This window comes from Pleurodeles waltl, chromosome 2_2 (genome assembly GCF_031143425.1).
Source record: "Pleurodeles waltl isolate 20211129_DDA chromosome 2_2, aPleWal1.hap1.20221129, whole genome shotgun sequence".
Classification (NCBI taxonomy): Eukaryota; Metazoa; Chordata; class Amphibia; order Caudata; family Salamandridae; genus Pleurodeles; species Pleurodeles waltl.
The window spans coordinates 973,300,071-973,327,927 of NC_090439.1; positions in this window are offsets into that span (position 1 = coordinate 973,300,071).

The window sequence follows — 27,857 nt, forward strand, 5'->3', positions numbered from 1 at the left end:
CAGCATGGAGAGCCAATTGAGTCCCATCAGGATGGTGGTGATGTAATCAAATTTCTTCAGACTCTACAAATGTGGAGCCTGGGATGCCATAGAGTAGGACATTGCCACCATCCATATAAGGGCTTGAGCAGCAGTTCTGAAGTTGCTTTCTGGAAGAAATGGTTTTGACTGTCTTTAGAAGAGAGAGCTGGTACCAAGCAGTCTTTGTGTTTTGGGTAATGTGTTCCTTGAGGTAGAGTTGTTGTCCAGGGTAAATCCAAGTGATTTGTCATATGGTGAGAGTTGGGTTTCAAACCCATTAAGGTTCATTCCATTGAGCCAGACTTGTAGTGTATCCTGTTTGCTGTTCTTGACAAATAATAGGAATTCTGTCTTGGTTGGGTTGAGCTTTAGATAGGCACTGGACATCCTGGTCTGGATGATGTGGAAGCAGTGTTTAAGACTTTGGATGTGTAAAGCAGAGGAGATTTTCAAGGAGAGTTGTGTATTATTAGCATATTGGTGAATCTTGATACTGTTATTTGCGGGTAGAGCACCAAGTGCCACCATGTAAAGTTTTGAGGATGACAGGTATGGAACCCTGGGGACTCTACACATGATAGGGATGTTTTGTGACATGGAGGAAGCCATGTGAGCAAACTGGTTTTGGGTGAGAAGGTTGGAGAAGAGCTACTGAAGGATATTGCAGATGAATCCCATTCGCGACTCAATGGTGCGTATGTGGGTGTGATGTTCAACTGTGTCAAAGGCAGCTGGATGGTCCCCCAATATGAGGTGGCAGGGGTCACCTTCATCAGTGGTTTACAGGGCATCATCTATGATGTGTAAAGTGTCCAATGTGCTGCACCGTGATGTGAAGCCAGGCTGGTAGTCATTCAGGCGATGGCTAACACTGATGTGATCTTTGAGTTGAACATAGACTGCTTTTTCAATAATCTTGCCGATGAATGGTATGTAAGTGATGAGCCAGTAGTTGACAAGGTCATCAGAGTCTAATGTAAGATTCTAAAGGACACTGAGGAGCTGACCAGTCTTGAGATCTTCTAGAAAGGTGCCTTGAGTGATTGAGGCATTGATAATGATAAGTATGGATAAGAGAGCACCCACAGAGAGTACTCTGATATAGGCATAATGGTATGACAGCTTCATCATCAGAAGTGGCTTTGAGTGAGCTGAATATATCAGACAAATATGGGAGAGATAGCACTTTGAAAGCTGACAATTGTTGGATTCTGTGGAAAGGGGTGGGTGTAGGAGATAAAGCAGGCCTGGTACTGTTAATGTGCTGTCACATTTTCAGTTATTTTTCACTGATGGTTGATGGCATTGCACCTTTCTGTGGAGTGAGGAACAAGTGAGTGCTGTAGGGAGTTGATGCAGTCTTTCCCTTGATGAACATTCTGAAATCTAGGCCATTGTCTCTAGGAAACAGAACACATTAAAAATAGTGAATACAAAATAAAACTTTCAAATTCACCTTTATATGGTAAGCATGCAATGAGTATGTAGAAAGGAGATTTGCAAATAGTTAGCCTTTGTTGTGTTTGTACCAGAAAATCATATTGTTTGCTCTGGTACAAAAAAAGGCCAGGAGATAAACACGTTTGAGAACTGTTCTAGAAATGTTTGGGAAAACTAAGCCCAGTAATCCACTAATAGCCTACAATAAAATATTAAAGATCTTTCAATTTAAGCTCTCCCAATATCGCAGAACAATATAATTCACAGAACATTGTGCTCTTTACTCGAAAGATATCTTTAAATGAGTCTAAAGTATTTAAAGGATAAATGATTGCTTCCAATATATCTGAAGAATGGCTGCTGTTGGGAAAAATGTTTGGTGGTAACTAGATGATTCAGGAAAAAAATAAAAATCTCTTAAATTCAGTTCTCAAGAACACATTCAATTAAACATATTTGAAAAAACATGGTATAGAAAGAGACATGAATAAAGTGAAGAAATAAGCAGTCCAACATTTGACTGTACCAAGTTGTGCAGATGTTTTCATTACTTTGGACCAGAGTTAACTGGTGTTTTTTCTTAAAACTGTCATCTGCTATTGTATTGCTGGAGTATCAATGTGGTGTGCTGTGTATATCATGAAAAACAAATATATAATATCTATATCACATGTGTTGTAGGAATACTTTGGAAAGCAATCAACACTCATATGCTATGCCAAAATATCATGTCATTCATAGAGGTATAGAGGTTTGTTTAATTGGAGCATAATACCAGGGCACCTCTTAAAGTTTAGAAACTGGACTCCAGAAATTAGATATATATTGCAGGGGCTGTTTTTGTTCTTGATCAAAATATGTTATTAATATTAATATTACAACAGAACAATCAGCATACAAAGAAAAATACCAAACAATAATGCAAGTTTCCATGTCAGTGGAAATACAAAAAATACAAATATTAAGGACTATTATTCAAATGAAGTTGGTATAAATCATATCAAAATATCTAAGCTACTTGACCTGTAGTCAGAAATAGAAATATGTATCCGCAAAAGATATTGTATATAAATAATGTTGAAGAAAAGAAACAATAGAATTATATAAAAGATTATGGCCCTCATTACGAGGCTGGTGGTCATGAGACCGCCAGCCTCGCCGTGGCCGTCCTAACGCCTCGGAGCGGGCGGTAAGTCCCGCCACATTCAAAGTCCCACGGCCAGCGGTGAGTAGCTCCAAACCGGCAGCAGGCCTTAGCCTGCCGTCCAGATTACAAGGCTGCAAACCGCCAGACTTCCCGTGGCGGTCACCCTGCCACGAAAACCCTGGCGATCACGCACCCGGCAACAGGAATCTCCATTCCTGTCACCGGCACACAAATGCAAACATGTTGCCACACATGCACACATCCCCCCACCCGTCCACACACTCACAAACACCACCCCCTCCCCTTCACCCATGCATGCATTCACATACACACTCATTCAGCATATGCATACATGCACTCAGACACCCCCCCTCACTCACATTCATCAATACAGACACCCCCACGCACTCACATTCATTCACACAGACACCCCCATACACACATGCATACACACACACACACACACACATTCACTCACATACACGCACGCATCCACCACCCTCCTCCGCAGACATGCACCCACACACACAAAGGCACACTCCCCTCTCCCCCGTCTTTCGGACGCCCACTTACCTTCTCCGTTGAGGAGGAGGTCTTAGAGGGGACAGGTCCTGGCGGTCTTGCATCGCCAGCACCACCGCGCCAGCAGGACTCTGCCAAGCTATATTATGGCTTGTTATATGGCGGGAGGAGTCCTGCTGCTGTGGCAGTGCTGGCGATGCACCCACCTCAGAACCGCTGACCACCAGCACGACAGCTGGTGACTTTCCACTACAAAGATGGCAGACGGCTGTCAGCACTTGTAGTATGGCGGTCTGCAGAACACCAGCACTGGCGGTCTGGTGGCAGGTTTGGCTTTGGCGGTCAGGGAAATTAACCGCCAAAGTCAAAATGAGGGACTATGGCCCTCATTACAACATTGGCGGTAAAAGCCGCTTACCGCCGTACAGAAGACCGCCAACACACCGCGACGGCAGCGGAATTCCACCACAGCTATTATGACCCACAGCACGGAATCCGCCAAAATTCAGACATCCACACAAGACCGCCACACCAAAGGTCAGTGATAAACTGGCAAAAACAAAACCTCCACCATCACGCCAACAGAAATATGCCCATACTATCACAACGCACAAATCCACGCTGCAGTCTTTTAACCGCGGTATTTCATTGGCGGTACACACCGCCGCGCTCAAAATACACACACATTTACAAAACACAACCACATTGGACAATTCAAAATACACACACCTGATACACATACACACACCACTCCCACACACCCATTACAATATAAAACACACACCCACATCAACCACAAACCGCTACGACCACAATTACCGAGAGAAGGCCAGAGAGAGACACCACAAACAACTACCAAGCATCCACAGGCACACAATACCATCACCCACAGAACTTCCACGCACCTCACACAACACACCACTAAATATCACCCCACTTATCACTATACACACCACCCCACACATCACCCACACCACCCCATGGCACGGCAAAGACACCCCAGGTTCTCTGAGGAGGAGCTCATGGTCATGGTGGAGGAAATCGTCCGGGTAGAGCTACAGCTATTCGGATCACAGGTGCAGCACACCTCCATAGCTAGGAAGATGGAGCTATGGCGCAGAATAGTGGACAGGGTTAACGCAGTGGGACAGCACCCAAGAAAAAGGGATGACATCAGGAAGAGGTGGAACGACCTATGGGGGAAGGTGTGTTCTGTGGTCTCAAGACACCACCTTGTGGTTCAGCGGACTGGCGGCGGACCCCCACCCCCTCCCCCACAACTAACAACATGGGAGGAGCAGGTCTTGGCGATTCTGCATCCTGAGGGCCTCGCAGGAGTAGATGGAGGAATGGACTCAAAGGTTTACTATTACATCCCCCACCCTACCTGCATGCCATCACATACCCCCACCCTCACCTCCATCACTCCTACTCCTCACAAATGTCCCACTATCACAACCCACACATCCCAACACCAAGCCCTGCATGCATCAACAAAGCATGGACACCCATCACCAAAGCATGGCCAATGCACATACCCATACACCCCCCTAAACCACCATCACACAAGGTCCCACACAGGAATGCAAGCACTGGGGTACACAGACACCCACCTATTGCACACCATGGCACACACAGATGTATTAAACATCCTTTTATACCCCTGCAGGACCCAACGTCACCGTACAGGAGGGTCCACACATGTCCACACCACCAACAGAAGAGGCCCACAGTGATGACAGCAGCTCTGTCCAACTGGATCTAGATGACCAGCCCGGCCCATCGGGGACCTCGGGACAGTCATCTCCCCTCACACAGTCACAGGCCACTACAGACCTTCCCTCCTCTGGAAACACCAGCACAGCACCCACCCAGCGGGCCCATACCTCTGTCCCCAGGACACGTCAATCAGCAGTGTGTCCACCACTACAGGGAACCCAGGATAACCCACCACCCCAACAACAACAGGGACCTGGGGGCAGTGGTAGTGGGCACACGGTCCAGGGGACGGAGGCCCAGGAACACAGGGGAACTGGGAGGGCTGCTGTGCGACAGGGGGAGTACAGGCCAAGGGAACCCACTCTCCATGAGGCCCTCTCCAACATCATGGGAGCCTACCACCACTCCCAGGAGAAGATGGCAACGGTAGTGGGCAAGTTTCAGGAGACCCATCGCCTGCAGGAGGAACAGTATTTGGGCTTCAGGGAGGAACTCAGAGCCATCAATTCCACCCTGGGCACCATCATAGGGGTGCTGAAGGAAGTACTCAACACCAGGAGGGACACTGTGGCACAACAAGGGGCCCCTGACACTAGCATGGACGATGAACTGCCCACCACCTCCGCCAGTGCTAGTGGACAGGAGGCACCGCCACAGGACCACCCCACCCCCTGCAGAGGGAGAACCACCCCGCAAACAGTCCCTGAGATCCAGGACAAAGACAGAGAACGATGCCAAGACCCCCGCCAAGAAATGAGACCACCCTGAATGTCAGCTTACTGTCCCACTTTGTCGCCCTGTCCATCCTCAAACTGCCCCAGCTCCACTTCCTATGCCCATTTGGGCAATGCACCTGTGAGACTAATAGACTGGACTCTGCCACGGACATTCCTCCACCATCACCCCTCACCATTTTACAATCCCCTCCAATATTGAGCACTTAAATAAACACCCTTGAAGCACAAAACAATCTGGAGTCAGTCTGTGATTTTGAAATAGTGTATTAGCAATTACAGCGGCAAAATGCTCCTTCAATTGTAATGTCAACATACCTATGTCACACAGCGGTAGTCCATGAGGAAACAAAGCAGACGTCACACTGTGGGACACACATCTGTGAAATCGTAAGGGAAAGTGACAACTCAGTGACCATACACTGGGTGAAAACGACAGACAGTAGAGAGGTAGTAGTGTTAAAGTACATGTAGTAGGCAGGTTTGTATTCTTACCTGTGCCTCACTGGAAATATTGCAGGATCACCGAGGTCCTGTTGTCCATGTCCTCTTCTTTTGCTTCCTCATCTTCACTGTCCACAGGCTTCACAGCTGCAACAACACCACCATCTGGACCATCCTCCTGCAGAAAAGGCACCTGTCGTCGCAAAGCTAAGTTGTGAAGCATACAGCAGGCCACGATGATCTGGCACACCTTCTTTGGTGAGTAGAATAGGGATCCACCTGTCATATGGAGGCACCTGAACCTGGCCTTCAGGAGGCCGAAGGTCCGCTCTATTATCCGCCGAGTTCGCCCCTGGGCCTCATTGTAGCGTTCCTCTGCCCTTGTCCTGGTATTCCTCATTGGGGTCAGTAGCCATGACAGATTGGGGTAACAAGAGTCACCTGCAAATGGCGAGGGACAACTGTTAGACACACACTAACCTGTAGGGAGATGCCCAGACCCAAATAACTATTCCCACTGACTTGCTTCCAGGTGCTCACCTATTAGCCACACACGGTGCCTCTGGTTTGACCCATCACATAAGGGATGCTGCTATTCCGCAGGATGTAGGCGTCATGCACTGAGCTAGGGAACTTGGCATTAACATGGGAGAGTTAACACACCATCTGCACATTCATGGAAACTCCTCCGGTTTCTGTACACCTGTTCACTCCTGCGAGGGGGGTACGAAAGCCACATGGGTCCCATCAATGGCACCTATGATGTTGGGGATATGTCCCAGGGCATAAAAGTCTCCTTTCACTGTAGGCAAATCCTCCACCTGAGGGAAAACGTTGTAGCTCCGCATGTGTTTCAGCAGGTCAGACAACACTCTGGACAACACGTTGGAAACATAGGCTGAGACATCCCTGATGCTATGGCCACTGTTGTTTGAAATGACCCACTTGCAAAGAAATGGAGTACTGACAGCACCTGCACTTGAGGGAGGATTCCTGTGGGATGGCGGATAGCTGACATCAGGTCTGGCTCTAGCTGGGCACACAGTTCCTGGATTGTGGCACGGTCAAGCCAGTAGGTGATGATCACATGTCTTTCCTCCATTGTCTACAGGTCCACCAGCGGTCTGTACACCGGAGGATGCCGTCTCCTCACATGCCCTGCGGACGGTGCCTATGAAGGACAACAGCGAGCACAGAGTCAAACAACTCAGAGGTACGTACCCACAGCTTACACAGAACACAAATCATAATCGAATATTTGGCCTGTATTTGTGTTAAGGCTATGCCTAGGTATGTGTGACGCAGTTAAAAATTAAGCCATGTGGGCCCCTGAAATGGCGGTTGCCTGACCTGTAAAGTGGGACAATGGGATGTGAGGTAACTGCGCTGGCGTTGTACACTGTCACAGTGGCGGGCGAAGACCGCGGCGCAATGCTGTATTGGTTAACATTGGACCCTATAGGTCCCAGGAGCCAATGACGATGTACGCCGGGGGTGACCGTATGCACCACCGCGGACGTGACCGCCATTTTCTATCTGTTCAATCACTCGATACCTGATCTTCGACAGGAGAGGGCATACACTGCAAGTGCTGCTGTGACCTCAGTCTGGAAGAGACAATGGCTCGTGTGTCTGGGAAAAGGGCCCCTGCCTTCACATCGGAGGAGTTGGAGAAACTCGTGGAGGGGGTCCCCCCCCCCAGTACACGCTACTCTACGGTCCTCCAGACAAACAGGCAAATACACTGGGAGCATGCTGTATGGGCTGTGCCTGTGTGGAGTGGGGTGGATGAAAGATGGGGTGGTGGAGATTGAGGCGTGCATGAAACGACGGTGAGTGCATGTGCATCATGGCAAGGGTAGGGATGGGGGCCAATGACTGTGACGGTGCATTTGGTAATAACTTTTCTTTTCCCCCTGTACATGTCATGTAGGTCAGCAGCCACCAGAAAAAAGATATTTGGCGTGCCATCGCCAAGGACGTCCGGACCCTGGGGGTCTACCACAGACGGAGCACCCACTGCCGTAAGAGATGGGAGGACATTCGCCGCTGGAGCAAGAAGACGGCGGAGGCCCAGCTGGGGATGGCCTCCCAACATGGGAGGGGTGCCCGTCGCACCATGACCCCCCTGATGTTCAGGATCCTGGCGGTGGTGTACCCGGAGTTGGATGGGCACTTGGGGGCATCACAGCAGCCACAAGGGGTGAGTACACTCTCATTCTGCTGATTTTGCGCGCAGTGGAGGTGTCTGGGTGGGGGAGGTGGGCTGTGGGTTTCCCTAGGCCAGGGCGAGTTTAGTAGGCAAGGTCCCCTTGTTCTGGCAGACCTTGTGGCACCCCACCCCACCTGTATACAGTGCCAAGTACACCTAGTCAGGCTCCTGTGTCATCCATGTGTGCAGATGTCGTCCATAGCCTTGTAGGCCATGTCCCAGGGATTGAACAGTGGAGCCCAGGTGCACGGCGTAGTGCAGGGGGCTTCTGTGTCTGTTGTGTCCGCCAACAGTAGCGGTAATGCATGCACTCAAAATGTCTTTCTTCTGTTCCCCCCCCCCCTTTTTGAGGTCTCCCTGTTCTTGTGTGCATTAGCATCATCAGGCGGAGGAGCAGTGGCACCGTAGCAGGAGGGAGCTGCATCCCACATGGCCCTGGAGGGCAAGACAACGGACTCAGAGTTCACCAGTTGGACTGAGGGCGAGGGGAGCTCCACGGCAGGGACAGGAGCTTACACCAGTGACACGGACTCGTCCTCTGATGGGAGCTCCCTTGTGGTGGCGGCAACATCTGTGCCCCCGCATCTACAGGTACAGCCGCCACCCCCCTACCAGCACCACCCTCCCAGCAGCCCCTCAGCCTTTGCCCTGTGCCTGCTCACCCAGGAGGGTGGGCATCACCTTCGCCCCAGGCACCTCAGGCCCTGCCACAGTCACCCCTGCTGCCCTCAGTGAGGAGGCCATTGACCTCCTCAGGTCCCTCACTGTTGGGCAGTCTTCCATTTTGAATGCCATCCAGGGTGTAGAAAGGCAGTTGCAACAAACAAATGCATTCCTGGAGGGCATTCATTCTGGTCAGGCGGCCCTTCAGCAAGCTTTTCAGACTCTGGCCTCAGCACTGATGGCAGCCATTGTCCCTGTGTCTAGCCTCCCCCCTCCAACTTCCACCCAGACCCAATCTCCTCTACCTCAGCCTATCCCAAGCACACCTTCACACACGTCAACACACAAGGGAAGCTCAGGCAAACATAAGCACCACACATCCCACAGGCACTCACGCAAGCATCACACACATGCAGACACACCAACATCCACTGCCTCCACTGTGTCCCCCTCCTCCTCGTCTCCCTCCTCCCTCCCAGCCTCGTCTACACTCACACCTGCATGCACTACATCTCCAGCCACTACTGCCATCACCAGCACACACACCACCACACCCGCTCACATGCAGTTACCACCCCCACTGCCATTCATACGTCTCCTATGTCCTCTCCCAGTGTGTCTGTGACGCCACCTCCCAAGATACACAAACGCAGGCACACACCCATCCAACAGCCATCCACCTCACGACAGCCTCCAGCTCATGCACCTTTACCCAAAGTCACCAAACGGACACCTCCTACAACCACAACCTCTTCCTCCACTCCCAAACCCCCTCCAGATACCCGTCCCAGTGTTTCCCAAAAACTTTTCCTTTCCAACCTTGACCTCTTTCCCACACCTCCCCCACCCCGTCCGTCTCCTGGGGCCCGACTCTCCAGGTCCCAACCTAGAACCTCAGCAACAACATTTCCGTGACCAGTGGTGCCTGTAGTCATCAGAATCTGGAGTGCACCGGCCACCAAGGCAGCCAGTTTGGCACGGAGCCACAGCACGGACAGTCCCCCACCTGTGAAGCATCAAAAGTTGGCCAGTGCCCGGCGGGAGAGGGGGAAGAATCCAGCCACCAAAGCCGCTCCCAGGGGTACAGGTGGGAGTGTGGAGTCAGCTGCGACACCGTCTAAGGTGGGGAAGGGCCACAAGAAAGTCAGCAGGTCTGGGAAGAGCAGCACGGCGGATAAGACCGCCATCATCCCCGCTGCCCAGGAGGCCACCGCCATCATCCCCTCTGCCCAGGAGGCCATCATCCCCGCTGCCCAGGAGGCCACCGCCATCATCCCCGCTGCCCAGGAGGCCACCGCCAGCACCTGCCCTGCTGCCCAAGAGGCCACCGCCACCAGCCCCGCTGGGCCAGACAGGACCGCCAGCACCAGCCCCGCTGGGCCAGAGAGGACCGCCAGCACCAGCCCGCTGGGCCAGACACAACCGCCAGCACCAGCCCGGCTGGGCCAGAGAGCAGCACCAGCCCCGCTGGGCCAGATACAACCGCCAGCACCAGCCCCGCTGGGCCATGAAGGACCGCCAGCACCAGCCCCAGCCCCGCTGGGCCACGAAGGACCGCCCGCAACAAGCACCGCTGAACAGGTCAATGCCGCAATAAGCACCGCTGAACAGGGCACCGCCGCCACAAGCACCGCTGAACAGGGCACCGCCGCCACAAGCACCGCTGAACAGGGCACCGTATAAAGCAGTGGGCAAACCACCCACTGTAGAGACTTGAGAGACTGTGGCTTTGCACTCCCCAGGATAAAGCAGTGGACAACACACCCACTGTAGAGACTTGAGAGACTGTGGCTTTGCACTCCCCAGGATTGAACAGTGGGCATGTGGCCCCCTCGTGGATTTGGCGTCGTGCACTCAACCGGCTGAGGTGCCCCCCCTTTCCCTCCCCGAGGTGCCTGTTTTATTGCTATCTGATGCCGCCTGCAGTGTTCTCTCCGCCATGGTCGGGGATCTTGTGTGGGCCTCGCCCATACCGTGTGGGCCCAGTGTTCCACGGACTTCAATGGAGCACTACCTGGACTACTATTCTTGGTGTATATTTTGTTTATAGTGTATATATGTATATTTTTCCGTACTGCATTTTAATATATTACAATGGTTACACTTATTTTCTTTGGTCTTTGCATTCTTCCGGGGGTGTTGGGGGTGTAACTATAATGTATCATGATGTATTTGTGTGTGTGTTGTCGTGGGTGAGGGTGGGGGTGTTGCATGTTGCATGTGTGTGTCCCTGTTTTTTCCCTCCCCTGTGTCGTAGGTGCAGTACTCACCGTGGTCTTCTCCGCCGGTGTTCGTGCTCCTGGTAGAGGAGCAAGAAGGTAAGGGCTGGCAGAATCTGCAGCTCTGGTTCCATGGCGTCCTGGTTCCTCGTGGGATGTGCAGAGGTGAGCGTTTTCCCTTCGAAGTCCTGTTTCCGCCGTGTTTTTGTCTGCGGTGAATCCGCCCCGGAAAAGGTGGCGGATTGGTAGGTTGTGATACTGTGGGCGGTACTTTGTCCTCCGCCTGTCTGTTGGTGGTGACCGCCAAGCTGTTTGTTTGTAACGCCATGGCGGTCGGAGTGTTAAAGTGGCTGTATTTGTCGGTGGTTTCCACCACAATCGTAATTCCAATTTTTTTACTGCCGGCCTGTTGGCGGTCTTACCGCCACTTTAACACCATCCGCCAGGGTTGTAATGACCACCTATATTTTTAGGATATGTAATATTCAAAAGGTTTCCAAAATATTTCATGTTTGAGAAGGATTAACAGAAGTCAGTCTGTCACCCAGTCGCATAAATGTAATCCATCCCAACGAAGTGTGAATAGATAATAATTTACGATTTTTCCAATTAGATGCCATAGATTTGGTAGACAAAAGAGTGGATTTACATATAACAACAGAGTTTGAAATATTTCACTAATGCTTAAAATTTTACAGGTGACTTCCATTCAGACCAAAATTTAAATATAGTGGGACAGTCATGTAAAATATATTTTTAAGAACCTGTATTGATATATCAATGCCAGCATAAAGTACTATCAATTAATTAGGCATTTATAGCTTAACAGGGCACTACAGAGTATTATATCAAATTAAAAAGTACATTGATATAAGGAAATAGGTACCCAAGCCGATATCTTACAAAGTAGTATTTGTTGCCAGTCTTCAGATAAAAAGGTGATAGATAATTCCGTATTCCAGTCATTTATATTAGATTAGAGCAAGTACTATCTTACAATTTTTATAGCCTGTAAACGCCATATGGCCAGATCTATTAAATATACTTAAGTATAACTGTTTTTCAGAGATCTTAACAAATGGTAAGACATTAGGAAATTAATTAGGCATAGTATTACACAGAATGCATATTTATAATATTCCTAAAATGGGAAGGGAAACACTTTTTGAAGATCTGTAAAGGATAAGAAAGCATCTCCTTGACCTATATCAGATACATAAAATATCCCAGCGTCAATCCATAATTTACAAAATGTTATACCATGGCTTACTTTATTGTTTGAATGAACCAGACTGTGACTCTTTTAGAATGTTTAATATCCTTATAATATAAAGTATCAAAGAGCAAAATAGCTTTTTCAGTGATGTAATTATAGGAAACTTTTTAGTATACTTTTAGCATTAGATATAGTCAGGATTGCAATCAGTGGGAAATGATCAACCAAGCATTCTCCAGTTTTGGTCCAAGAAGTAGTAGTTTCAGCATTAGTATATGTAACTACATGAAATCTTATCTTATGATAAAACGTATATGATAATTATAAAAATTAGACACACCTACTCCAATATCATTATTGTATTGAAGTTTTGAAAACGTATTGATCACATCTGGAGTACACTATGGGTCTGATTTACAAAGTTAACCTAACCCTTTTTATGTAATTTTCCTGTTTTTGGTACTCACAAACTATGATTTAATAGTAACTTAAAAAAAAAATCTGTTTTTATTAAGATTTTACAAATCTTTGCCTCAGGGAAGGTGCTGAAGTTCTCAGCAGGGTATGAGTTTCTCCCTTGTGTGCATCCCCTTCTCTCCACTGCGCCATCGACAAAGTTGCGTCTATTTCACGTCTCTGAAATGGTGGGCTCTCTAGGACACTGGGAACTATCTTTTCCCAGATCATTTCCATTTATCTGACAACATATGTCACCCTCCCATCCAGAGTAGCCTCCTTCATGAGTAGTATTGCTGGAGTTTCATCACCGTAGGACCCAGCCAGAAGACAATTCTCCCAGTTTTCTTCCTCTGCCAGCCACCTGGCAGCATGATGGATATGTGCTGCATAATAGTAAAGCTACAGGTCCAGGAGGGCAAGGCCCCCTCTCCTCCTGGTCTCTCATCAAGGCAGTCAGGGTTACCCAACTACATCTACCTGACCAGACCTTAGTAGACCATTTAGTTGTATAAGTACAGCTGGGTTCAATGGACACAGAGAATTCTGAATTGAATAAAGGCAGCGGGGAAACAGTAATATTTTGGCAATCGTCACTCTCCCCATCACCGAGAGAGAGGGGGTGTTCCAAAACCATATGGATGTTCAGAGTTTCTCCAAGACTCTACCCATATTATATTTTAAATGCTCCTCCTCTGTAACTGCCACCATGATCCTCACATACCTGAATCTGTCTACCTCCCATCTAAGGCCCATATCGGGTAGGAGCTCCAATGGCTGCCAGCCAGTGCTCCCACTGGGAAGAGTATGGTTTCGCACCTATTCACCCACACTCCTGAGGTGGCCCTAAAGAGCTGCATCCAGCGAGCGTTTTAGCGACTTTCGGGGTGATCAGAGGTAAATCAAGGCTATGTCCCACTGTTATCTGCCAATTAACCAGTTCTTGTGTCAGTCGGATTGCTAGTCATTTCAGGACCACCGCAAATAGCAATGACGAAAGCAGGCACCCCTGCCAAGTGCACCAGCCCAAAGTCCAAGCATCTGAGAGAACCCTGACCCTTGCATTAGGGACCACATAGAGGAAGCAGTCCCTTCCACAGAAATTTGGGCCAAAGTCCATTTCCTGCAATACTGGTCGACCAAGACCAACGCAAGCCCCTATTCTCTACTTGCCACCTCATGTAGGACATGTGTGAGCTTTTTTATGTTTTTTTGCTGTGCTGCAACCCTCGGATTAACCCACATTTGTCTTCATGGATCAGATGACACACCACTTTTTTCAGCCTACTAGCCAACACCTTACAGAGTATCTTTGTATCAGAAATTATCCTAGTTAGTGACCTATACGAGGAGGGGTTTGAGGCGTCACTGCCTGGCTTTTTCAGCATGCTTATGATTCTCTCTCTCATAGTAGGAGGTAGCTCTCCCACAGCCTGGCCCCCTCAAAAAACAAAAATAAATGTTCCATGAGGTGTGTAGTGTGAATTTGGTAATACTCCACAGGGAAGCTGTCTCCCCCAGTGTCTTTCCTCTAGGCAGGGATCTGTAAGCCCCCCCCCCTGTTCTTCCAAAGTGGTTTGTTACTTCAGCTCTTCGTTTTGGTCAGCTTTGTTATCTGTGTAAGAAACGCCTTTGTGTTTTCTTCTGGTGCTGTGCCCTCTCCACAATAAATGCATTTAAGATATACCATAAAGGTCTCCACTATCTCCGTCTATGTGCCTGCGATCACACCATCTGTGTAAGTGAGGTGCAAGATCGGTGGAATCTCAACTTTCTTCTGCAAGACCCGTGCTAGCAATTTCCTTGCCTTATCTCCCTCACTATGTAGCCGCTGCCATCATTTCCTGAGTCCCCCATTACAAATTAATGGGGTAACCCAACAAGTCAAGTGACCTAGGGATACTGTGTTACATCAACAAAATGGTCTCACAAACACAACACAGGAGGTATATAAGTCAATTTGCATACCTTGAGCCTAAAAAGTGATCAATAAATTAGTCATAGATCAACAGGAGAAAAATAAATCATTAAAAGAGGCAACTCTGTGCAAAAACAATTCACATTTTAATAGTGATCAGTAATATGGGCATGACATATGAAATACTGTGGTTGCTCCTTTGTGCTCAAACAGAGTGGTTGAAAGACATGCTTGTGAGATACTAGATGAGAAAAAGTGGAGAAAACCTCAAAGAGTAAGCAATTCCAATTCTATCAGCAGTGCTCAAAAGCCACTGCATAAAGCCTGTCCATAGTCACAATAGGGCAACCAACAGTTCATTCATTGAACAAGGGTGACCGCTGGTATTGCTATTTTCCCTCCTAAGGATATTGAGTTCAGTACAGGCTAAAGAAAATATGCTGTTGACGTTTTGACCCCAATATATATAGGAAGTCAATTAAAATCTTAAAGGCAGGTCTTCATTAGAACAAAACTGTGAATTAAACGGGTAACCTATAAAAAGAAAAATAACAAATCTAAGTAAAAAAAAAAAACGAAAGCATAAATTAATGTTGAGTTTGTTCTCTCTTGTGCACACAACCGCTCACCTGGAGTTTGTGCACCATATCATCCTTCATCCTGGGCAGACGAATGATATGCACAGCGGAAGCAGTGTGACCCCTCGTTTGCAGAAATTCAATTTATCTAATTCTGTAAAGTCAAAAAATGCCCAATCAATACGGCATCTCACACACAACAGCCAAAAAAGGTATTACTATAAAATCACTCACCCGGAAACAATATCTGAGCTCCATGTAATACTGTATCAAATTCACTTTTCAAAAATGCCTCTGAGAAAAGTAAAAGAAAAAAGGGAATGATGACAAAATCGCACTAGATATTGTGCCCCAAAAGATTAGATCCAGCATGACGAATGGGGCAGAAATACTCATCGAAGTGAACAGATAAACCTTGTACCCACTACTATGAGAGAGCGCCTCCTGATTAAATCAGCAAATGAAGGCTCTCATTTTGACTTTGCCGGTCTTTTTGAAAGACCGCCAAAGCCGCTGCAGCCAGAAGATCGCCAGTGCTGGCAGTCTGCTGACCGCCATATTAGGAGTCATTGGAGGACTTCCACCCACTTATGGGCGGAAATCCGACTCCGAAGAGGCGATCGCATTGCCTGCATCGCCATGGCAGCAAGACTTTGCCCGCCGTATTACGAGCAATAATATGGCTTGGCGGAGTCTTGCTGGCGTGGCGGCGATGCAAGACCTCCAGGACCCATCTCTCCCAGATGACCTCCTCGAAGGAGAAGGTAGGTGATCGTCCAAAAGAGAGGTATAAGGGGACGTGGGGAGTGTTGGGTGCATGTGTGTGGTGTGTGCATGTATGTCTGTGAATGGGAGTGTATGAGTGCGTGTATGTGTGCGAATGGGGGTGTATGTTGGCGTGTCTGTGAGCAAGAGAATGGGGGTGTGTGTCTGCATATATGTAACTGAGTGGGGGTTTCTGTGAATATGTGAGAGGGAATGGGGTGTGTGTCTGCATGTATGCGAGTGAGTGGGGGTGTCTGTGTGAATGCATGTGTATGCCGAGGGGTGTGTATGTGAATGCATGCGTGCGTGAAGGGGTGGGGGGGAGTTTGTAAATTTTGTAAATGTATGGACAGGTGTAGGGGGTGTGCATGTGTGTGGACATGTGTGTATGCTGGTGAAAGGAATGGGGATTCCTCTCGCAGGTTGCGTTTCCGCCAGGGTTTTCATGGCGGGGTGATCGTCACGGAAAGCCTGGCAGTCTGCAGGGTTATAAACTGGCCGGCAGGCTGAGGCCTGCCACCAGGTTGGAGGTGCTCAATGCCAGCCACGGTGATGCGACCGCTCCAGCGGGAGAGGTGGCATTGTGGAGGTTTGGCGACTGCCAAACCCCACAACTTGTGATATGTCTGATGACCACCAGCCTCGTAATGAGGGCCTAAGTGTGGAAAAACATTTCCAAGTTACAATGTTGCTCTCTACAAGACACCAACCTAATACTGAACAAAAATGAAAGGACCGAGTTGCCCACTGCTTATCTTACTAGCAACATAGTTACATTCTCCCTCTAGCTACCGCAATACACTGTGCAGTCCTCAAAGCAAATGCTGTACGCGTTAAAATATGTATAGCATCATCAGGCCTAGCTGATCCCCTTGACTGAAGTTACGCTAAGTGCGGCAGATGTAAAAACAAGTAACATTGTAAATTGGAAATGTTGTTTCACAGCTAATCTGATGACTTAATCAGGAGGTGCTCTCTCACAGTAGTGGATACAGGGTTTATCTGTTTGCTTCATTCAATATTTCTCCCCATTTGTCAAACTGGATCTAATCTTTTGGAGCCACATTATCTACTCCAATTTTTTCAACATTCCCTTTTTTCTTTTACTTTTTGTAAAGGCATTTTTGAAACTCAGATCAGATAAAATATTATATGGAGCTAAGGTATTGTTTCCAAGTGAGTGATTTTATAGTGAGACCTTTTTCTGGTCTGTTGTGTGTGAGATACCACATTGATTAGGCATCTTTTGACTTTACAGAACTGAATACATAGAATTTCTGCAGAGGAGGAGCCACATTGCCTCCACTGTGTATATATTTTGTCTGCCCAGGATTAAAGATGATATTGTGCAAAACTCCAGGTGAGGGGTTGTGCTCAGAGGAGAGAAGGCCCTCAACATCAATTTATTTATTTTTACTTTTAATTTGAACATTTTTGCACAGAGTTGCCTCTTTTCTTAATTTCTTCTTTATGTTTTCTCTCCTGTTGCTCTATGACTAATTTAGTGATCATTTTTTAGGGTCAAGGTATGCAAGTCTATTTGTATACCTCCACTGTTGTGTTCTTGGGACCATTTTGCAGCATTCCCTGAGTGAGTTTGTCTAGTCTGTCCGATATTTCTGCTGCTGGTCTTCTTGTCTCAACAGCCTTTATTTTTGCCTTTGGCTGCAGAGTATAATCACCCCCACCATTTGTTCACCAATGTTTTGGTCCTGGGTCTGTGAGGTGTGTTTCCTGTAGGCAAACATATACCTGCACCACATCAAGAACAGAATCCTATATGTTTTGGAGTATCCCACTAACCATCTAACATTCCAGGAGAGGAGCTTATATCCACCTCTCATAGTACTCATGCAACCTGTTTGTTTCAGTATAGCCAGGGGCAATGCCCACAGCCGTGCCTCCCTATTCAGTAGAGGAGACACCCCCACCCCACATGTGGCATGGGAGAGGCATATATCAAGGGAAGATGCAACATTCCACCCCACACAGAACCTAAAAGTAACAGATTAACAATAACATAACCCCCACGCTGCCCACCCCGGATGAACATGTCATAACCAAAAACAAGTAACATGCTTGCCCTCATATCACTACCAGCACAGCCCCCCCTCAATAAAACAGTCAACAAACTCTTCACATTGTCGGCATTAGGGATGACGTCATGACCTCTTACCTTCGGGTTTGCTGCGGACCTTGCGGGGACAATATGGACCCGTTATGAGTCCATATTGACTCTGCAAGACCATATTGTCTTTTTGTATTGTCCACACCTCCATATTGTTTCTCTATTTTCTCCATATGTCCATATTGTTCATCTCTCTATATCTCCATATTCTGTCCCCATATTGTTCATATCTTCATATTGTCTTTCTATATTGTCAGTTTCTCTCCTACTGTACCTACCAGTTAATTACCAGTCACAACTAGGAAGCTGGATCAGGAATAGAGAAGTGGGCCTTCATGGTTGGTGCTGTCAGCCTGGCTTTCAAGTTGTTCGCCTATAGTTGACATGAAAAGAAAAGCAGAGTAATTTTAGGATTCATGCCCTCTGAAAAACCCTTCCCTTCCACCTACCACTATCTATCCCATCCCTAAGGGCCTCTAAATATCTGTGAGCCAACTTGCTTTATCTTGCACCAGGATGTGAAGTTGGGAATGAGGACGGAACTGGTTCCCTTCAGAGGAATCAGTGAGGAGCTCCTCAGTCACTTCCTACAAGAGACACAATGTTAATAAGCTCATCCTTCATAACAAGCCCCATTAGACATTATTTCTAATACAAATCTCATAACACTGTTTCTTCTCGAATAAACACTAGTAACAATGTTCTTCATAGTATACCTGTTGGGGCAGAGTAACACAACACAGCGATTTGTGACACGTTGCGTTACTGCATATTTTTCAAGCCACTCAGGGCTATACAAGGTGGCCTTGCGTGGCTTGATAAATCTGATTTAGTATTTGTGTCTCCCTTGCTCCACCTTGCATGGCACAAGGGTGGCACAACTCAGTAATAAACATGTCCCTCAGTTTTGTTGAGATTTAAACTGTAACTAGACACTCTAGAACTGTTTATTATACCTAGGTCTGCAGGTTCAGATGTTTTCTGGATCTGAAATATAAAATAAAACATCATCTGCTTAGGCAGAGGATATGTTGTGATATTTTAGATTGTAATACATTTATTATATAGGGGAATTTTAAGAAAATTAAGCAAAGGTTTGATTGCTCATAAAAAAGGAGGCACGAAAGAGGGCATTGTTGTCTCCTACTCCTACTCTGAAGAGGTGAAGGCTATTGGAAAAGAGACCTTTGATAAAAAATCAGGCTTTAGGTTCAACACAAAGAGCTTTAACCCTGTTAAGAAAATGTTGCCCAAAGTGACAGAAATGCATCACAACAAAATTACAATTCTTATCACCTTTACCAAATGCTTTTTCTCCACCAAGTATTGCTAAAGCAAATGGTACATCAGTGATAGGTACAGGTGATAAAACATGACAAATAAACTTAGTGGTCTGTACAGATAATATGTCCTTCATAAAGTCAGCTTCGTCAGGATGCATTAGATTATTAAAAAGGCAAGGATTTTAGCATAAAATGTACAATCCTGATTAAGAACGAGAGTGGTCTGTAATTAGATATGCTATTGGGATCTAATTTAGTGAAAACAGCATTTAATACGTAAACAAAAGATAAGACACTGCTTTAGCAGGTTTTTACGCAAACTCTGTCAAAAGAGGTAGGAGATATGGGGTCAATTGTGAAAAGGATGTTTTATACAATTCAGTAGGAGTGCCCTCAGAAGCTGGAGCCTTCTCGGAGGGTTTGCAGAATAGATTGTATTTCAGAAAGAGATATTGGAGTGCCTAAAGGTTCTTTGTCATTTTGTGAAAAAGCCAGCATGTCACACATTTAAAAGAAATTTCGAACACTCTTAGAACCTGGGAACAGAATTATGATATAGATTTGAATAACATGTTCGTGATCTCTGCCATGTTTTTTCTTACATTTGAGAAACACATACAGGAATTTATCTGGCACACCTCCCGTCACAGAGTAGGCTTAGCAAAATATATACACCTTTAAGCCAAGCTGGACTGGCAGTGCCCCACATGGAACATTACTACCTTGCTTCCCAGGTCCAATGGGTGGCCCGGTGGATAGCCGGCCAGTACCTGGCAGATACAGGCATGAGCTGCCCAGCCTGGAATCTGGCGGCAATCCTTCATCTATTCCCCCCATGCTGCTGGCCTAGGACTCCTGAGCCCTTATTAATACAAGTTGCTTATCCCTGCTACCATAGGTGCCTTCGGCTCATGCAATCCCAAACTCCTTATGCACCTGCATTAGCAATCCTTGGCACTCCCTGAGGCAACACCTTTACCTCTGTCACAGAACTCACTATAGGGCACACCTCTGACATACACACATTCGGCGACCTGTACCACAAACACATCCTTCTTCCCAATGCTTCGGTAACAGTGGACACAGGCTTGCTCCAAGGCCAGTTCCTGCTGTATAACTCCTTACTAGCCTCATTGCGGGATAGATGTAGTGATTTGTTATGCAAGCCTCCCATCACCTCATTATCCGGTACCTCCATGTGATGGGAACCGGTTGGCACCTGATATGCTGATTTGCTAACTCGCTATGTACCCACACCGCCTTCCCACTTACGACTCTTAGATAGCAATGAGAAACCAACCTAACCCGTCCTTACACAGACAAACAATGAGCTGACTCATATTGATACAATTCTATATCATACACAGAGCATATCGTACCCTGATAAAATAAACCACTTTTACCACAGAACAGACACAACCTGCCCTTGTTAGCTTTAAAACAATGCAGATTTGCTCCACGTGTTTTGGGCTTGCCCACAACTGCAAGGCTATTGTCAAGGGATCACATCTCACCTGACTAGCTGCACTGACTACCAGGGACTAGGCACATGGGAGGTAGGTCAATTGGGCTCATGTCACAGACATAAAAAAATAAAGGCTACCATTTGCTTTCTGGATTTAGGTTTCATAACGGCTAAATAGCTCATTGCCAAGAGGTGAAAATTGCCCGACTGTCAACATCAGGACAGTGCGAGCTTTACGGGCGACGTAAATGCAAAAACCCAGTCCTTTTGCAGAGGCATATTTCATGCATTGTGTTTCTATGCAGTATGTTAACCTTTTGCATTGCAGAACTTTCACCTTGAAAAGCCATTATTGCTGTTAGTAATTCATTGTTCATTTGCAAGGCTTGTTTGCAGGACTACAGTGTGTGGTCCTTTATTCTAAGACTTTCTAGAAGCCTTTCTTGCAGCATGGTTGGGTGTGGCTCGTGGGCGGGGCTTGGCTCTATATAAGGGAGCCAGCCCAGCTCCACGTGCTAACTATTCAGAGGTCCCAGTGCAGAGCAGCAGCATTTTCCAGAGCTCCTGTCCCGGAGGCCTAACCAGTCATTTCCAGGCCTGCTCTTGCTTATTTGGTGATCTTCAGGTAGGGCAGTAAGGCAGAGGTCGGGTTAGGCCCCCGACTCCGTTTTCCAGTGACATTTGAGTTTTGAGCCTAAACTTGAAATCGTGTGTACGCGATCATTTCATGGCATTTGCATTGCGAATTCCGAATCGGCAACAGTGTGCGCGATTCTTTCCAGGCATTTATTTCTTGGCATTCAGATTAGTGGTGTGCACGATCATTTTATGGAATTTGCATTGTGAATCCCGAATGAGCAACAGTGTGCGCAATTCTTTCCAGGCATTTATTTCTTGGCATTCAGATCGGCTGTGTGCGGGATCATTTCATGGTCTTTGAATCGTGAATTCCGAATCTGCAATAGTGTGCCCTATTCCTTTCAGGCATTTACTTCTTGGCATTCAGAGCGGCAGTGCGCGCGATCATTTCATGTCATTTACATTGTGAATTCTAAATCGACAACAGTGTGCACGATTCCTTCCAGACATTTGTTTCTTGGCATTCAGAGCGGCAGTGCGCGCGATCATTTCATTGCATTTACCCTGTGAATTCTGAATCGGCAACAATGTGCTCAAATCCTTCCACGCATTTACTTTGTGGCATTCAGATCGGCAGTGTGCGCGATCATTTTATGACATTTGCATCGTGAATTCTGAATCGGCATCATAGTGCGCGATTCTTTTCCCTGCATTTAAATCTTGAATCATAGATCGGCGTTGTGCGTGATCATTTAATTGCATAATAATCTAGATGTTCGAATCGGCAACAGAGTGCGCGATTCTTTCCTGATGTTTAACTTTTGAAATACAGATCGGCGGAGTGCACGATAATTTCTAGACATTGAAACTTAGATGAGCGGTTTGATTAAAGAGCATAATATTCCCTGAGCATTTAAGTCTTGAAACTCTTAATCAGAAAGTGACGTAGAAGTGTTATCCATGGTATTTGTACAGTTCATTCATGTAGAGAAAAAAAACATGTGCTCTTTGATTCTTGCTCCAATGCAGAGAGTGTTCTAAGCAGTATTTTGGAGAGAGTTTAGTGTTCAAAATATAGAATGCTAATTCTGGAATGTTCATGTGAAAACCTTGCATAACCTTTTCTTGATTTCCAGGTACCAAGATTCTTGAGGCCTAGTTATAGTGAAGCCTTAGGCCATTCATGTTTTCAGCATAAGTGTTTAATTTGAAACAAAACTTAAAGAAAGTCATTGTGATTAATCTTGCAATTGTGTTGTTTAACTCTTGCTTCCACAGGTCTCCTTCCCGCTGTTCCCAACTCAAAACCCATTCCCTCACTTGGCCATTCTTTAACTCTGTGCTATATAACTAGTGGAGTTTGGAGCTGTCGAGAGGTGGACATGTTGGGAATATGCTCAAGCCCCGAGGATCTGGTCTCCTTGACACCGACCACTCCAACGATAAATGCGTGGACTAATTTCCTCCTTGTCTGGACCCAGGCAGAAAGTGTTGCACTAAATAGAGAGGGCAACCTCTAGCTCCGCCAGTACCCCATAGCCTCCTACTGGGACTCTATCTTAACCAAATTTAAAAGCAGCCCGGACCCCAACATTGTTAGTCAAACATAACTATTACGGGCCATTCCACCTAACTTAATAGCTCTCTCCATATTGGGAATGGGAGGACCACCCTTCATAGGCAGACTAGCTGAACTAACTTCTTTCACACATACTGGGAACTATAATATTGGATGTAACAGCAATATGGGAGTAAACCAGGGTGGGAAGTAATGCTGGAATCCTACGAAGAGTTTTTTCAGTTGTTCTTTATTACAGTTCAGCTATGTTTTGTTTTTTAAACCAATGTAAAATCATACAGTTTAATGCTCTTCTTGATCTCTCTTTACAGTACTAAACATACCAATTTATTGGTAGTATTCAAGGTTCAACTTCACTGGGCTCTACTTTTAAAGACAGTGATTAAACGACTGTCAATTTGTATGCATATTGGAATGTCCTATCCTACTGTTTCCTAAATGCTTTATTTCTCTATTAACACATTCAATATTACTATGCTCTATGATGTTAACAACTGAAAGGCATTTGTATTTAAGTTCTCGCTGTAACTAATTGACACCATGCTTTATGTTTGATTTCTCACCTGAATGTACATTGGGTATAATATGTTTACTTTTCCTATTTGAAAACCAAATAAACAGATTGAAACAAAAAATAATTGGGAGAAGTTAATAATTTACCAGAATGAATAGCATGCATTTGCGTTTTATCATGCTTTATGCATAAATAATTTGCATGCATTCTGACAGATTTGTTAGCCTGAAAGTATAATTGGGCTCTACTCTGTGTTACTTGAAGACGGTCTCTCTTGCTAAGTGATTCGTTGTATTCATATCTAAGTGTCTGAAATTTTGTTTTATAGTCTATACAATTTGAAGTAATAAACAATCTTTTATATTTAGGAATAGCTTTTTCTAAATCAGATATTTTAGTAGAATAATGTATTTCTGTGAGCCATCATAGAAATAGGAGCACTTTTAATAGTGGCTTTAAATCCATCCCATCAGACTATATTTGAGGTATCAGTTTCTTTATTATGGGTAAAAAACTGTGCTACAGATTGCAATATTTTTGCCTTAATAATATCCTTGAGAATAAAATCAGCATTCATTTTCCAACAAGTCAGAGGAAATAGGAATGCATCTTATTTGATTGCGAAATAGGTTAGATCATGGTCTGAGATATCAATCTGATGAATTTTAGGAGAGGGTATTAAGTGACAGAATAATCCATTCTAGAGTTTGAGGGTAAGGATTTGAAAAATGTTCAAAGGTAGTGTAGTGAAGTTTCCAAAAATCTAGTAGTTTTGTGGTTGTAAAAAAGAGTTTTAAAAAGAAGAGACTTTGTGGGGGGTTGAACTTGGTTGAAGAGAACCTATTTAATAAAGAGTTCCTAATGAGATTAAAATCTCCAACTACTAATGTGGCATTATTCAATTTAATTCAATGTTGTAATAGCTTTCCGAAAAGTTGAGTCATCTGTTGTATGACCATAAACACTGATTAGATGCAAAATAGTTTTACAAATATGAACTTTAACATAAACGGATCTAGCATTACTATCACAAGGTTTTATAAAATTTGAAAAGGAATAGCTTTTATGATCATGACAAGATGATGATGGTGTAATGCCCGGAATATAACTTGTTGTAGTTTAGTTTAATTTGCTTTTTCTGTGTGATGGAATCCGATGAGCTTTATCAGTTTCAAACCTTTCAGAGTATGTAATATTGAACAGTTTAGGTAAAAGATTTTCAAATCAGTGCAGCAGTTTCGGCCTTCAATATTCCCAGGAAGATAGAAAATTCAAAGGTTGTACTTTCTATTGTGATTTTCTAAATCCAAAATGAGTTTAGACAAGGATTGAAATTAATTGCATAATTTGGTCGATTTTACATTGATTAACTTTTGATTAGGCCTGGGCGTAATTTTTATCTCATTAGCAGAGACCTTCATGGAAAGACCAGCAATGCCTCTTTGAATATGTTTAATGCCAAGACACATAACATCATTGTTACACATTTGTTGAATTACTTGCACAACTCTGTGAGGGAGTCCAGCAGGGGTGGACTCGAGCTCAGAGGAGCCAGGGGACATCATGGGCACCAGTGAATCACCTCAGGTTGGGGTGCAGTGGTTGATGGAGGTGCCGGGTTTTCTTTCACCACAAGGTTGCGGGAGAGGGGGCATGCATGAAGAGGCTGCAGGCGATTGGGGGGGTTGAAGTTGGTGAGACCACACTGGACTCAGACTCTGTACAGCTGGGGAGCCTTGCTGGCACTGTTGGTAGGCTTAATCTCAGGTTGTGGATGTGGGGGTAAAGTGGTCACTTCAGGTATGGGGTCTTTGCTGTTCTGGAGGCTGCAGAGTCCTTTCATAACTTTGTTGCAGAGCACATCCTCTGCTCACGGAAGCCTTGAATCTTTATGAAAGGCAGGCAGTCCTCGTGAGTTTCTGGAGACTCAGCTGCAGGATGAGTCATTGTTTTGGGCAGAGTCCGTCATGGTCAGCAGGTAAGCCGGCAGGGTTGGTCCCAGGTCAACTGCTTCTTCTTTTCCTCTTCTACAGATGCAACTCTTTTTTGTCATTTTTTTCTTAGGTCGTCGGGATCTGAGTTCTAGGGTTCAGGAGTGCCACCCAAATACTACATTTAGGGGTGTTACAGGGTGTGCAAGGTGGTAGCCAATGGGCTGTCTTTCTGCTGGGAAGTGGGCACAACCCTAACCCTAGTGGCCTAATTCATTCCAAACAAGATGGAGGAATTTGAAAAGTGGTGTCCACTTCAGCTGGCCCACCTTAGGGCACACCTCCTAATCTGCCGAATTCTCCCACCTGTGCTGCCGCCAAAAGTGGGGTCAGGACAAGGGGGTCGGTCATCTCTGCCATCTGGAGAGACCTAGGTTGCATTACAAAGGAGGGTAGCCCTTTCAAGCTTCCTGCCCTGGAATGTCCATCCTGCCTGGGTGAGGTGATAACACCCCCGTCCTAAGCAGGCTTTTGTCTCTGGCCTTAGTTTCAGTGAAGCAATCATAAAGCTGGGGAACTCGTATTGACCACTGTCCAGCACATGTATTTAAAATGGCTTCCCTGTCCACTTACTATGTCTACAAATCGACAATGACATAGGAGCAAATCTGCTCATGCAGAAATGTCCTCATACGTGATATAACACACCATGCCTTAAGGCTGGAAGGCCTTCTGTAGGGGTGACTTATAAATATCATATGCAGTGGTAGGAGACATGGCACACAGGGATGTGTGCCAAGTTGTGTTTTTCACTTTTGGCTGCACCAAGACTTGTAGCCTGCGATGGCTGCATTGTGTGTGTTTGGTGAGGGGTTCCTTAGGGTGGCACAATTTGTGCTGCAGCCCTTAGGGATCTTCCTTGGTACCCCAGGAAGTACCATTTATTAGGGACTTACAGAGGTTGTGCCAATTGGGGAAAATAAATGTACCATTTTGGGAAAACATCTGCCACTGGGGACCTGGTTAGCGGGAACCCATTGCACTTTGAGTCAAAATCACATCATGCACCAGGCAAAAAGTGGGGGTAACCATGACAAAAAGTTCCACTTTCCTAAAATAATTTAAGATCAAAATAGCAAAAATCCACCCAGTAGAAACAGAGATATACCATTTTAAAGATGTAAGTGAAAATAGAATCAAAAAAGCACAGTGGTGGTTTTCCGGTCATGTTAGACCGGGACAAAGTGACAAGCATGATGGAGCATGGGCCAGCTACAGGGTCCCAGTTAGACCTGCTGAACAAGAGTACTTTAAATCCTGGTTGCAGAGTGTTGTGAGATCCTGTGTCAAGGATCTGTTGTGCAGCTGAGGCATTGTGATGTCCTAGTGTGGAGATGCATTGCGCTGCATCAGTTGCAAGGCTCTAATGCAAGAGGCTGTGCAGGGCAGCAGAGTGTCAGTCCTTTTTGCAGCAAAGCAGTCCATCTTCTGAGTATTCTACAGGTAAAGATGTAAACTGAAGATTTGGGTCTGAGGGTCCAAAATGTTAACCTGGTGCCCACTTTGAAGTAAGAGAAAGTTCTGGAGGTTTCCACCCCATTGACGTATCAGACGTCCCCTTCCTCTCTGCCCTGGCCCCAGCTTTTCTGGGGACACAAACGACTAGTGACAAACCCTTTGTGAATGTGTCAGGCAGAGCCTTTGTGATGTACAAATGTGGGAGGTGACTGTTCCTCCCCTTAGTTAGGTCAGAGGGGCCCATCTTGACAACACTTATGCTCCCTTTGTCTCACTGTTTGGGAGAAATGCACAAAGACCATCTGCTAGCTACACCTAGTCATGTGACCCAGACGCAGGCTGCAGACACCAAATGGTTAGGACAAGAGGATGCCAACTCTCTAAAAGAGGTATTTACAGAATTGTGACTTAAAATAGGACCTTACTATTAAAGGGGACTTTTAATTACAATTTGTAGACACCAAGCTCAAACTGTCTATCTACTCCTAGTTGAATGTTACCACTCATTATTATATATAATAAGAGAACCCAAAGTTAACCTGTGGGAAAGGTAGGCTGTGCAGTAGTGAAACATGAATTTAAGAATTTTTCACTGCCAGAATATATAAAACTTAAAAGTGCATGTCCACCTTTTAAAATACACTGCACCATGCCCTCTGGACTTTCCAGGTCCTACTCTAGGGTGACTTAAATGTATTTAAAAGGAAGGTTTGGGGCTGGCAAAGGGTTTATTTTGCCAGTTTGAGATGGCAGCTTAAAACTGAACATACACACACTGCAATGACAGGCCTAAGGCATGTTTTACA